General features: G+C 41.3%; 1 long non-coding RNA gene across 1 annotated transcript in view; it reads right to left on the bottom strand.

Moving 5' to 3' along the window:
- The window catches only part of LOC146763779 (uncharacterized), a 37,725-nt gene extending 25,468 nt beyond the window's left edge, over positions 1 to 12,257 (bottom strand). Inside the window, exons 1-2 of the long non-coding RNA XR_014951375.1 lie at positions 8,802 to 12,257; positions 7,402 to 7,724 (exon numbers count right to left, since the gene is read on the bottom strand). This is a non-coding gene — a long non-coding RNA (uncharacterized LOC146763779). The remainder of the gene's footprint in view (positions 1 to 7,401; positions 7,725 to 8,801) is intronic.
- Positions 12,258 to 12,653: the final 396 nt, after the last annotated feature.

The raw sequence follows: 12,653 nt of genomic DNA, 5'->3' as shown, positions 1-12,653 counted from the left end.
ATTACTTGTATTTGCATTTACAGCTGTATTTTGCCACCATGTGAAATGCTTTATAAGTTTTCTGTACAGAAGGGTTTTGCTATACAAGCATACAAAAGTATTCAAACACATCTGATCTGGAAATCACTGGGGAGAGCAAATGTGGTTGACTCCAGTGTTTCTTCCTTCTTAGCTGACTTTTGATTCCAGTTATGTATGGAGCCCAGTTGAAAGGATTAAAGGGGTCATCAGTCCGTGTCTCTGCCTGAGGCAGGATTAAGTGCACCCACACTATTCTGGCAGGTATTTGTCTGGCCTATTAAAACCTCCAGTTATGATACATGTCATCTTTGGGTAATCTGTGCCAATTCTTTTCCATCTTTACCCTCAACAGGATTTACATTAATGTCTTGTCTGGATTTTCCTTTCTGTACATTAAGGTTGTTATTTTTTGTCCTATTTTGTGGAGCTGTAGAGTACACTATTCCTTTTTATTCTGTGATAGCACTTTGCCTTCTTGGACACTAAGACCCTCAGTGAAATTACCCTTAGTTCATTCTCTTCTGATTCTTCTCACTGATCCTCTGGGTTCTTTTAAATGGTTCTATTCAAATCTTGTGATGCAACACTGTACACAGGCTCCCAGAGCAAAAGGGTGCATTCAAAGGTTATCATGGTTGTACCCATGTTTCTGAATAAAAATGTGCCTGAGGCGCAATACGAGGTCAGACTTCAAAATTGTGCCACTTAGAACTAGCAAGTGAATTCCTTTTTTTTTTTTTTTTTTTTTTTTTTTTTTTTTTCCTGGAAGTTGCAGTGCTGTGTTAAATTACAACTGGAAATTCAGCTGTCTTAATTACTGGAAATCAATAAACAGTTGTCCAGCTATTTTTGCTCAACTATTCATGAATCTGGGTGAGTACCTACCTGACTCAAACTTTACTTTCAATTGCTCCTCTTATGCTATTTATAAAATTATTAGATATCTTGATATCTTGTTCCCTGGAAAAGAGTATGAGAATGATCTAAGTACAGAGTTCCATAGGATGGGTTCTCTTCCTCATAATGAGGCCTCTTACTTGAATTTTCAGTATTGACAGAAAGTCTTCTATTTCCCTTTCACACATAAGTTTCCTGAAATTCACATAGTTGCATATAACAAAAGAAACCTATTAAATACATGCTACAAATATTAAAAAATGTTGGAAAAAAATTATGTGCTGACAGAAATTTAAGGTAGGAAGGAGCAGGATGGAATTGAGTCTTCCCTTTCAGTTCTAAAATACTGACACCTGAAGGACACTATCACAGAAAGGCTGTGGTGAATTCTTTGACCTGTGACATTATTGGATTATGAAAGAGTGCTTACTGGATAAAATTTTAGCCAAATGTGAGTTACAGTGTGTCTTGTAAAAATACCTGGGTGAAGTTTTTATGGGTTGGGTAATGTGGAAGATCAGAAAAAAAATTAGAAGTCCCTTCAGCCTTAAAATCATTGAGTGAGGAAAAGATCAGTGAGAATACTGTTAACAATACCAAGGGCAAGTAATGTTGAAGGGGAGCTAAAAAGGAACATAGAAGATGAGGGAAATTCAGTTCTAATAGGCAATGTGGCTTCTAAAGAGAGGAGAATTAATAACAAAGCAGAGGTTCAACTCCATCTGCTGGAGTTCAATGGAAGATTGCACTCTTAAAGTGTCTGTAACACATATGTAAACATAAGTATATATGCCAATACATGTATGCAAACAGAGCATACTTTAGTATTTGGAGTGTTTGTTTTGTTATAAATAATTTTGAAGGTATATTTGGGAGAACTTGAAAATGAAATTGTGTTCACCCATGAGAGAAAGACACTACTATGACTAACACAGTGCAAAATGTCAGTAATAGTTGGCTACATTCTGTGCAGTTGTGGCTTTCTTAAATATTAAATTAAGAAGCAACTCCTAAAAAAAATAAACACTATGTCATCATTTTTCAGAGAATAGATCTTAGATTTGGGACAGTGAAATCAAGAGATGTGTACTCCATTACTAAGAGAGCTTATGTCCTTTCTGGGGAGGGTATGTGAATTATTTCACTTGTGTACTTCCTGTTAGTAGGCAGAACCTTTCTATTGGCATAGAACAGAATATTTCAACTGAGCTGTCAGATGAAGGCACAAATATATCTTTCTAAAATGAGGAAAACAGGTTTCATAGAGCTTGATTTTCTTCTGACCTTTAAATTTGGGATGTGGGAAAAAAGAAGGGAAGGGAATGATTTTGGTGGCAATACTCCATTAAACATGTTCAGTGTTCTGGGTCAAAAGGAACATCCATCAATACCCAAAATACTCAGTGGAGCAGCTGTGTTGGTCCAGCATAGGCAGGTTTCAAACCACTGCTACGTATTAGCCATCTGGGAGCAATTGGAAACAACTGCCATTATCTGCCAGGGGCAGCAATTTGTAGGCGCTATGTTGCATTATGATGGATTAGCTCTGCAGCTGAAGGTGTCATGATCCATTTCTCTGCATCTTCTTTGGGATAACACTGGAAAGCAAAGGCTTTTATTTTTGCAGTTTCAGGGTAAGAAATCTAATTTGTAATGACGCTGTAGGGCAGAAGGGAAGAAAGGCTTAAATAGCCACTGTCCACTGTGCCTGTAAACAAAGCATGCTCTTCAGTTCAGCACTTGGCTGCCTTTGTGGTTACCTACTTCAGGGAATTCCTTATTCAGGAATTATTTACATACTTTCATAGATATTGGAGCTGAGCCATTAACACCAGTCTGGGGCTTGTTTGCCAGGATGCTTCTTCACAGATTGGTGATCTGCCCTCTCACTCCTATCCCTTCATCACCAACTTGCTATGCTCTGGCTGACCTTTGCCACTCCCATCAGCCTTAGGCTATTCTGGTAGTCCTTGGCAGCCCAGCTCCTTGCAATTCCTGCCTCAGGGAAGGCACTGAGTCTGTGGTACTCCTCTATGTGACACTGGCTTGGACACTTGTAGGGAGTATGAGTCCTCCATTGTCTTCACCCTTGTCTTGAGAACCTTTCTGAACAATCTCTCTGTCCCTCTTAGGTGCAGCTGATGAGGTAGCTCACTTCATCTCATCTCATCTCGTCTCATCTCATCTGTCTCATCTCAGTTTCCCTTTATCCTCATTCTGCTTCAATACAGCAGGTTATGCAATGGGTAACTAATCTGTACAAATATTGGCATGCAGATGTATTTTACTGTCATGATACTCACATGCACATGCACTAACACACACCACTGCTGATGTGTACATAGGTACTTCACCAGCAGACTTCTTTCAGTGTGCAGCAGATCATATTTACATTGTTTCTGAATCAGGCACCAACAGGAAGTTTTGTGGTTTTTTTATTTTTTTTTTCTTTTTATTTTGTTTTGCTTTATTTTGTTTTGTTCTTTCAAAAAAGCCTGGAAGCTATGCATTTTAATTTACTGTTCTTCAAAGCAGAATGACATCTGGTTGTGTGAATCCCAAATACTCTTTACTTCTGACTACTGCTCTGACCACTGTCCAGGCCTGTTTCCCTAGAACTTAAAGGGAAAATAAAATACCCTATTTGTTGGGCTAACTATTTAGACTGTTGCTGGCTGCTGGCTGATCTCCCATCTCAAGAAAATAACTGCAGCTGACCCTTTGATTAAAGATCTTCCAGGAAGGCTTAATTATGTTTAAGGAGGAACAGAAGGTTCCTACTCTTCTGTCCTCCTTTTGGCCAGGTGAGTGAGGGCTTTGTACAGAAATGTAGGGCATTTGTGAGGGAAAGGTGAATATTTTCTTAGTTTCAGAAATTCCTACATCTTCTGATAGGTTTTGTCTTTGTTCCAACAAGCAGAGAAAATGTGATTTCTACTTTCTGGGATCAAATAACTCTGACTCCTTTAACTGGAATTTGAATCCTGAACCTGAGCAGCAGTTAGTGTGCATGACTTTGCTCTAGAGCAAAACAAAATGGCTGAATTACGTCATAGCACCCATACTCTTTCATGTTGATATTAGTATCAGTGACTGCATGTCTTCAGCCCTCACTGATTTCCTCTGTAGCAATAGATATCTAGTACTGTGCAAGAATGATAGCAGGAACAACAAAAGAAGGGTCATTTTGATGGGGATGGGGACAGGGCTGACATAAGGGCCTTATGTCCAAATGATTCTGTAATATTCCACATAATATTCTTTTCTCTGTAAGACACAATAAACAGTCTTAAACTGCAGACTCCTTGTGATAAGATGATAGCTGTTATGTGGACTTTTTCTTTGGAATGTGAAGCATAATCTACTCTTGCAACAGTATTTATCCATTCCTATTCACTATCCATTCCTATTCACTAACCTTACAGTACTTTCACAAGCCCATTAAAAGATGACCATCAAAAGAAAAATAGGAAATGCAGTATAGATACCAATTACAACATTTATTTGTTACTCCTTAATGCTTCACACCTAGGTGAAGTTGTAAGATTAAGATGTGTGGTAAAGTGGGATACATAAGATGTTTTCTAAGTCATATTATTCAGGGGCTGGGAGATGAATATTGTGCTGTTGACATGAAGGGCTGAGTTACAGAGCAAGTATGAGTACACAGGATATAGGAGAAGACATGCAGGTAAAAGAGGCAGATCTGGCTATAATCTGCCTTAACTGCATGCTGTCCTGTGGAAACATGCTGTTTGTGTAAGCCAGTGGCAAGTAGCCACAGACAGATGGAGTCAGTGCAGTGCTGGAGAAAGACAACTCTTCTGTGGCTTTTTCTTCATGCTAAAAGGCTTGTACCTGTAGCCAGATTGTTTGACAAACTTCTGGTGTTCCTTTTACCACAGTTTTGGTTATGTATAGTGAAGAAAAGTGTGATTTAAATTTCAGTGAAAGTGCATGTACAGAACACTGAAAGGAATGTCAGCTCTCCTTGTTTTAAGCTCAGAAACTTTTTGTTGCCAACTTTTTGGTGAGAAATGAGAGAAGAAAACACATAATTGTGTGTTATATATAGGTTGTAATTAGTTTTCTCTTGTATACACAATAGCCTCTGTGCTCAGAGAAAACAATTGGATACTTTTATGGAGAGCTCCTAATGGAACAGCATAGCAAATTTTTTTCTGAAGTTCCATAAGAAAAATGCAGAAGAGGGTACCTGTTGGAGTATTATTAAATTATATAGTCTTGCCACACAAGATAATGGTGGATTGCATATTGCATATGAACTCTTGAAGAGGTTCCTCATATGTTACAGCTATTACTGCAAGCTTGGAAACTGCAAGTGTAAGGCAGATAAAATAATGAAAAAAAGGGAAGGAATAATCTTAAGTGGGAAAAGAAAAAATGTGCTAAGAATGTTCCTTTGGAAAGCACAGAATTCCTAACAGGTTTACAGACAAAATGTCAAGGGATGAGGCAGAAGAGGGTACAGTTGGCTCCTACTACTGCTGTGAAGGAGCACTGGGACAGGGACTGAATGCCAACATTCACACTGCAACCAGGGCAGAAGTTAGTGGCCTCAGGGAGGAGCTGTGAACATTTGTTCCTTGGCATCAGTGGAATAGACAGCACCTAAACAAGCTTGGGCTTATTTAGGAGTGGTAGTGGTGCTGGTAATTTTCAAACTGCCGTGGAGGTGATGACCACAGACCATAGACTCAAGCTGCGTGCCAGAAGAGAAAATAGTGCTTCTGACTGCCAACAGGTAGATGAGGTATACACAGTAACTGTCAGGCTCAGAACATTTAAAAAGGCACAGGGGCATTTAATATATCAGTGCCTGGAAAATTAGATAAACATTTCTTAGAAAAATGTTAATCTTCCACCTGTGGGGAGAGACCTTACAAGCCTCTCCTGCAGGTTTTATTCAGGAGAATTAGCAGAGTATTTGCTGAGGAGAAATGACAATGAATAAACAGTTTGGATCATGCCATATCACTGCTCTCTCTATTTTGCTGTCCCAATAGATGTGTGCTTTTGGGCCAGCATCTGGTATGGGGTTTCATCTTGTTTAGCTGGAGGCACTTGGTGTGCATACATTTGGCTCCAGACCAGACGCGTCAGCTATGCTGTCAGTGGAGGAGCAGCCTGCTTCTAAGGAAGGAGGATTTTGTCTTGGGTTGGAAAAGCTGTTTTTCCAAATGGTGAAATCTGTGCATAGTGTGAGGACCCTGAACATGTTGTCACAGTGATCCTGAGTGATTCATCAAAGGCATCACTTAGAGAGATCATTCTCGGCCTTAATGTGTCCAGAGTTTTAAAACTGGAGAAGTTTTCTTTCCATATCAAAAAGGAGGTTATTGAGGACAAAGACACAGTTGATGCTCAACCGCCAGAGTAAGGCACTGTATGTGCTTCAGGTTTGTAAAACCCTGTGAAAAGACATGTGCAGCACTAATTGGCTTTTGTGGTTTTCTTAGAACACCTTCTGGGTCATTCATTCCCGTGGCCTCATTTCAGCTTCATGGCAGGTATTCATCATTAGGGCTTCTTTGCCTGCTGCATAAGTTATTTTTCTCAGCATTATGAAAAGGCCTAATTTGTTGTCATAGGGATGACTCTGGAGAAGCTCTGGCAATTCCTGCAAGAGCTGTGTAAGGTCTAGTGACCCTTGGCTATCAGCAGCAGTTGCAGAGGTAGAAGAGCAGGTGAGTTTTCCATCTGCTTGCCCAGGGTCAGGGACAGGTAGACTAGAGCAACTTGAAACAAAGTGACACTGATCCTAGCCTGACCACAGCAGATCTCATGTACAGGTAGATCAGAGTTTTGGGTTTCTGGGTTGTATTTGCTATTGAGTCCATTTCATATCCTTCTGAAGATCAAAAAAATATTTTCCTTCCTCCATGAAGGATGGCCCCATACATCTTCCTGCTTCCAGCTACAAAGTTTGATTCTAGTTGGATGAGGACATAACTGTAGTCTGAATCAGGGCAGGAAGGAGTGACTTAGAGATATACCTGAGCAGGGGTAACTGTCACCCTCATGTCTCATCTCCAGAAAGAGAGACATTTTCCAACAAAGTATTCCGTACTGTGATACAGGGGAGCAGAAGTTCAACATATATCTCTTAAAAACCCCCAAACTGATGAGTAATGAAGGCTAGCTACTACTGTTATAATTTGATTATCTTCAGTACCAGAAAATCAAGCCTTCTGTTGATCAGTTTCCTCTTTTTCTGTTTTGCATATAACCATAGCAAAGACAAAATACATCACATTCTGTACTGTAATGGCAGCATCTGAAAGCAGCTGTGGGAGATCATAACAGTGGAATTAAGTGACCTGAGATCTACTATAGAGCTTTTAGGATTATGCAACAAAATATTACTCTGTAGTTGGAATGATATCACTAAATGATTTCAGTTTTATTTCTGAAGCTATTATTTATAAATGGAAGTAATAAATATATGCTTACTGTGCTTACCTGAACAAAATGTCGTAGGATCATAGAATCATTAAGGATGCAAAACTTCCAAGACAGTCAAGTCTAATGTTTCACCAAAAATCACCATTTCAAAAAAATCCATAGCACTAAGTGCCATATCCAGTCCTTTCTTGAACATTTTAAGGGATGGTAACTCCACTGCCTCTCTAGGCAGCCTTTTCCAATGCTTGACAACTCCTTCTGTGAAAACATTCAGGCATAACCTGAATATTTATGGCTTGGTGTGGTGTTCTTTTGTCCTATCACTGGCTATCTGGGAGAAGAGATCAACTTTCACCTGGCTACAGCCTCTTCTCGGGTAGCTGCATAGAGAAAAAAGGTCTTCGTGAGTCTCCTTTACTCTAGGCTGAACAAATCCCACTGTCTCCACTTGTTCTGTTAGCTTTTGCTCTCTTGACCCTTCTCCAGCTCAACTGCCCATCTCTGAACATGCTCCAGCATCTCCAGGTCTTTCCTGAATTGAGGGACCCAGAATTGCACTCAGAACTTGAGATGCATCCTTGCCAGCGCTGAGTGCAGGCAGACAATCCCTGCCCTGGTCCTGCTGGCCACACTATTGCTGATACAGGCCAGAATGCCACTGGACTTCTTGGCCACCAGGGCACTTTCCTGGCTTCTGTACAGGCATTGTTGACCAGCATTTCCAAGTCCTCTTTTCCAAGGCAGATTTTCAGCCACTCTGCCCCAGCCTGCAGCACTGTGTAGAGCTGTTGTGACCCAAGGGCAGGACCCAACACTTGGCCTTACTGAACCTCACACCTTTGCCCTTGGCCCATTGATCCAGCCTGTCCAGATCCCTCTGCAGAGCCTCCCTGCCCTCCAGCAGATCAACACTTCCAACACACCCAACTTAGTGTCACCTGTGAACTTAGTGAGATGCACTCAGCCTCCTCACCCAGACCATAAAGAAAAGGTATTGAGCAGGACAGGCCCCAGCACAGACCCCTGAGGAACACTAGTGACCAGCCCCCAGCTGGATGTGACACCATTCACCTCCATTCTCTGGGCCTGACTGTACAGCTGGTTTCCAACCCAGCAAAGAGCACTGCTGTTCAGGCTGTGGGCTGCCAGCTTTTCCAGCAAAATGCCATGGGAGAAGATGCTGAAGGGTTTGCTGAATGCCAGGTAGACAACACCACAGCCCTTCTTTCATTCTTTAGTGTCCCAAATTGAAAAGCAAGATGGATTCTCTATGCCATCTGTATGGCAGTTGTCTTGTGTTAAGTCAGCAGTTTTTCCTTATCTCTTCCATAATCAATCCTCCCTCTGGGGAGACACCTGCTGACAATGGGCCCGTGAGTGTCCCAGCATGACTGATAAGAACTATAACATCCCAATGGGAGATGCTCCACCCAGAGAGAGGAACCAAGTATTCCTACCTGCATATAGTCTTGAGATTCTGGCCCAACAGGATAGCTTTTTTCTGTGCTGGATTTTCCCAGAGGAGCAGCTGCCTCTTCCGCTGCCTCTTCAGAGGAAGACTGCACCCTTTTCTACAGGATCACTGCTCCAACAGAGCCACACCTGACACTCCAGGAGACTGCAGCCACAATTCCAATTGGACTGCAGCCAACATCCTGTCCAACAGGGTGTCAGGTTGTATTCTGACTGTCAGTGTGGTTTGGTTTACTGCACTGTTTATTTTTTTATTTTCTTTTCTAATAAAGAACTGTTATTCCTGCTCCCTTATTTTTGCCTGAGAGCTCCCCTTAATTTCAAATTTATAACAATTCAGAGGGAAGGGGGTCTATATTTTTCCATTTCAGGGGAGGCTCCTGCCTTCCTTAGCACACACCTGTCTTTCAGAACCTAGACATCTAGGTAGGTCACTTGGCCATAAAAGGAGATCAGGTTGGTCAGGCAGGACGTGCCTTTCCTAAACCCATGCTGCTTGGGTTTGATCCTCTGGTTTCTTATATTTGTCTTGCAAAAAACTTTCAGGGACAAGCATATGCAAAAAGTAATTTTATAAGACTTTTATTGTAAAAAATATTCTCTTTACATAAATTTGAAAAACTTCCGTATTTCAGCCATGCTAATTAGTGCATTATTTTGTCACTTGATAATACCATAAAACTGTAAAAGGATACACATATACCACACATGCTAGTATGTGAGTGGGCAGAGACACAGATAATTTTCTTTACTGGCTATAAAAATGGTCATGGTGAGCAAGACCAAAGATCTAAGGCAGGATTCTTTTTTCTGTTATAATCAAAACCAGGTGTATAGAGGAAATTAGGACCAGGGGAAAAACATATGTATAAGTTCCCTCAGGGTCAAATTATTTTCAGCTTGGAAACTCCCTTGTTTAGAACTGGGATAAGTGTATTCTTCCAGCTTGCTAAACATTCCACAACTGGACACAGGAGAGTAGTAGATGATAAGGTAGTGGGAAAGCTTTAAGCCTATCCTACTGCGCAAACAATAGGATAAGAAATTATTGAAATAGATACAATGATGAGGAGTTTAGAAAATCCAGTAATGGATATAATTCTGTAGTTAACATGTTTTGCAATGGAAGGTGCGATTACTGGGTAAAATAGAATATACTTTGCAATGACTAAAATGGCCAAGAATGTGATCTCTGATCATCTTTCTCTGTAGCTCAATGACTGTCAAAAAGGCTTATGTCTAACTTTCTTATCTACGTGCCACTCCCTGTACTTCTAAACATAAACTGTTTACTCCAAGAACCCCTCCAGCAAGTTCAAATAAACAAAGCAACTGGTAAAGTGGTAGCTGCGTGTGAGTGCCTGGGGAGAGGGATGTTATAAATGCTGACAATAGATGGGCTCAATATATTTTTTGAGAAAGTTGTAGCTGGTTGCCTCATTCATCATAGTGACAGCAATACTGACAGCTCTCTGCAGTCCTTCATCTGTGAAATGATGGATCAGCAATGAGGGCTGGCTGGCAGGAGGCACTTGAAACATCCAGGGCTTTCAAAGTCTACTTTCTTTTTAATGCTTTATTCCTGCTGCATAATGGAGAAGCATAGGCTCCATATATATATAATTCAGCTGTGCTGAATTATAGGCTTGAGCCTTGAGATGCAGTCTGGGGATAATTTTCCTAAATCTGCACAATTCTTTTCAGATGCACGCAATAGTAAAGCCTGTGGCAGAAGTGGGGAAGGTGAGACCTCTTCAGGCCTTGGCCACTCTGAGCTGTTTGAAGTCAGTGCAGAGATGCAGAGCAGTTACTTAGGACAGTGAGAGAGGCCAGACTTATCTGTGATTTACATGTGGAGTAGAGTTGACCTGGATGAAGATGCTGATGAGCAGAGATGATTTAAAACTATAAATCAGTCTGTGAACTGTATGCAGAGAGGCAAATTAATGATAACATAAATCTAATGGCTGGTGTAGCTCAAGGAGTAAGTGAAGTTACAGTGCCATGACAACAGCAGCAGTATTCAGAGAAGAGGTGAAACAGAGCTTAAAATCTGGCAAAGATAGGTTGAATAAAAGTAGTACGTGCAGGACATGAGTGAAATGCTCCCTGACAGCACCATGATACTTGGCTTTTTCTTCTTTATTGCTGTGAAGCTGATAGGAGACTTGTTAAGTCAGAGCAGTAGCAGCATCTAAAGCTGTATTTTAGTTAAGGGTCACTGTCAGTGCTTTCATTATAGAACTTGTTCCTCCAGATAATATAGCACTGCAATAAAAACATTCACTCTGGCCTGAAAGGTGCTGTATGACAGTTTGGTCCAGGAGCACAAACAAAGCAGTGAAACAGCCCAACTGTAAGTCTGCTGAAGTGGAGGGCAAGGCTTTTGTTTGCTTTCTGATCAGGCTCCACATAAGCTGAGTGGCTGTGAGATGAATTTGCAATACTGAATATCCAGAGTCAGCAGAGCATGAACAGTGAAAGCACAGGTTTCCTTTACAGGGACTATTGTCTGAGCACAGTAGTTTTATAAGAGGCACACTAAGTGAGCACATTTTCAAAACATGACACAGATCTTGGTCAATTAATAATTGTACCTTCCCCTTCCCTTAAAACATGTACCTATGGTGTGAACAGGGGCCAGTCAGCACAGCTTGCAGAGATAGCATATATGAGACCATTGTTTAGATCCATAACTCCTGACACTGGGAAAGGGGTCAAAATATCCAAATTAGGTCTGAAGTATTTATTTGCCCAGAAGTCAGTCCAAAGAGGAAGACAATTTCAAAGGTGAGCTGTGATTTGGAAGTGTATGGTTCCAAATTATTATCTCACCAGTGGCTGAGGTGAAGTATGGTTAGAGAGGAATTGCTAATAAGGCTCTAAACAGGCATTGTCCTGCTGAGGACCTTCCCAAGACTAGGTCCACCAGGGTGTCTTACTAGGGAGTCCAGCTGGAACAGGTCCAGGTACTCTGTGGAGGAAGTTTTCTTCACAGTTTTTGTGTTGAGTGGCTTGAGTTGTGTTTCAGCCTGTGGCTGACAAAAGAGCAATTTACAACTTCATGAATGTGAAAGATCCTCCAGCTGAAAGGGAGATTCCTGTGGTATAAGACATGAAAAATGGGAATTCTTCAGCAAGTCAAGTCTTCCTCATGAAGTTCCATCAGGTCAGTAAAAGCACTGTTTTTCAACCTTCTTCAGTTCTCAGACCCCCTAAAGTATAGGGCGATTGAAGATGTAGATAGCAGTATACTGAATTTACGATGACAAATATAGGCTTGTTCCTCTTAATTACCATTTTTTTTCAGGTGTGCTTAGTGTGCAGGCCTTATAGAGTGTGCAGACCACACTGCAATTTTTCTCGTATGTTATATTTTCTGATTTACATTGAAGTGAGTCTGAAATAAATGTCAGAATTTAAACTGGACATAACCCAGCAAGGTGTACTCGCAGCCCAGAATGCCAGCCACATTCTGGGCTGCAACAAAAAAAGGATGGCCAGGAGGTTCAAGGGGGAATTCTCCCCCTCTACTCTGCCCTTGTGAGACCCCCAGTCCTGAAGTGCTGTATCCAGCTCCGGGGCCCTCAGCACAAGAGAGATGTATATACTTTCTACTGTGCCCCAAGGAGGGAGACAAAAGTGATGAGAGGAATGCAATACTTCTTCTGTGTGGACAGGCTGAGAGAGTTGGGTTTGCTCAGCCTGGAAAAGAGGTCTCTCTTCTCTCTCTCTGGAGAGAGCTTGTTATGGTCTTTCAGTAAACTTAAAGTGGGCATATAGCAAAGAGAGAGACATACCTTTTAGCAGGGCCTGGTGGAACAAGGGGTAATGGC

Source organism: Lonchura striata, chromosome Z, assembly GCF_050655825.1.
Source record: "Lonchura striata isolate lonStrDom1 chromosome Z, ASM5065582v1, whole genome shotgun sequence".
NCBI lineage: Eukaryota > Metazoa > Chordata > Aves > Passeriformes > Estrildidae > Lonchura > Lonchura striata.
This window is presented reverse-complemented; position numbering and strand designations above follow the sequence as displayed.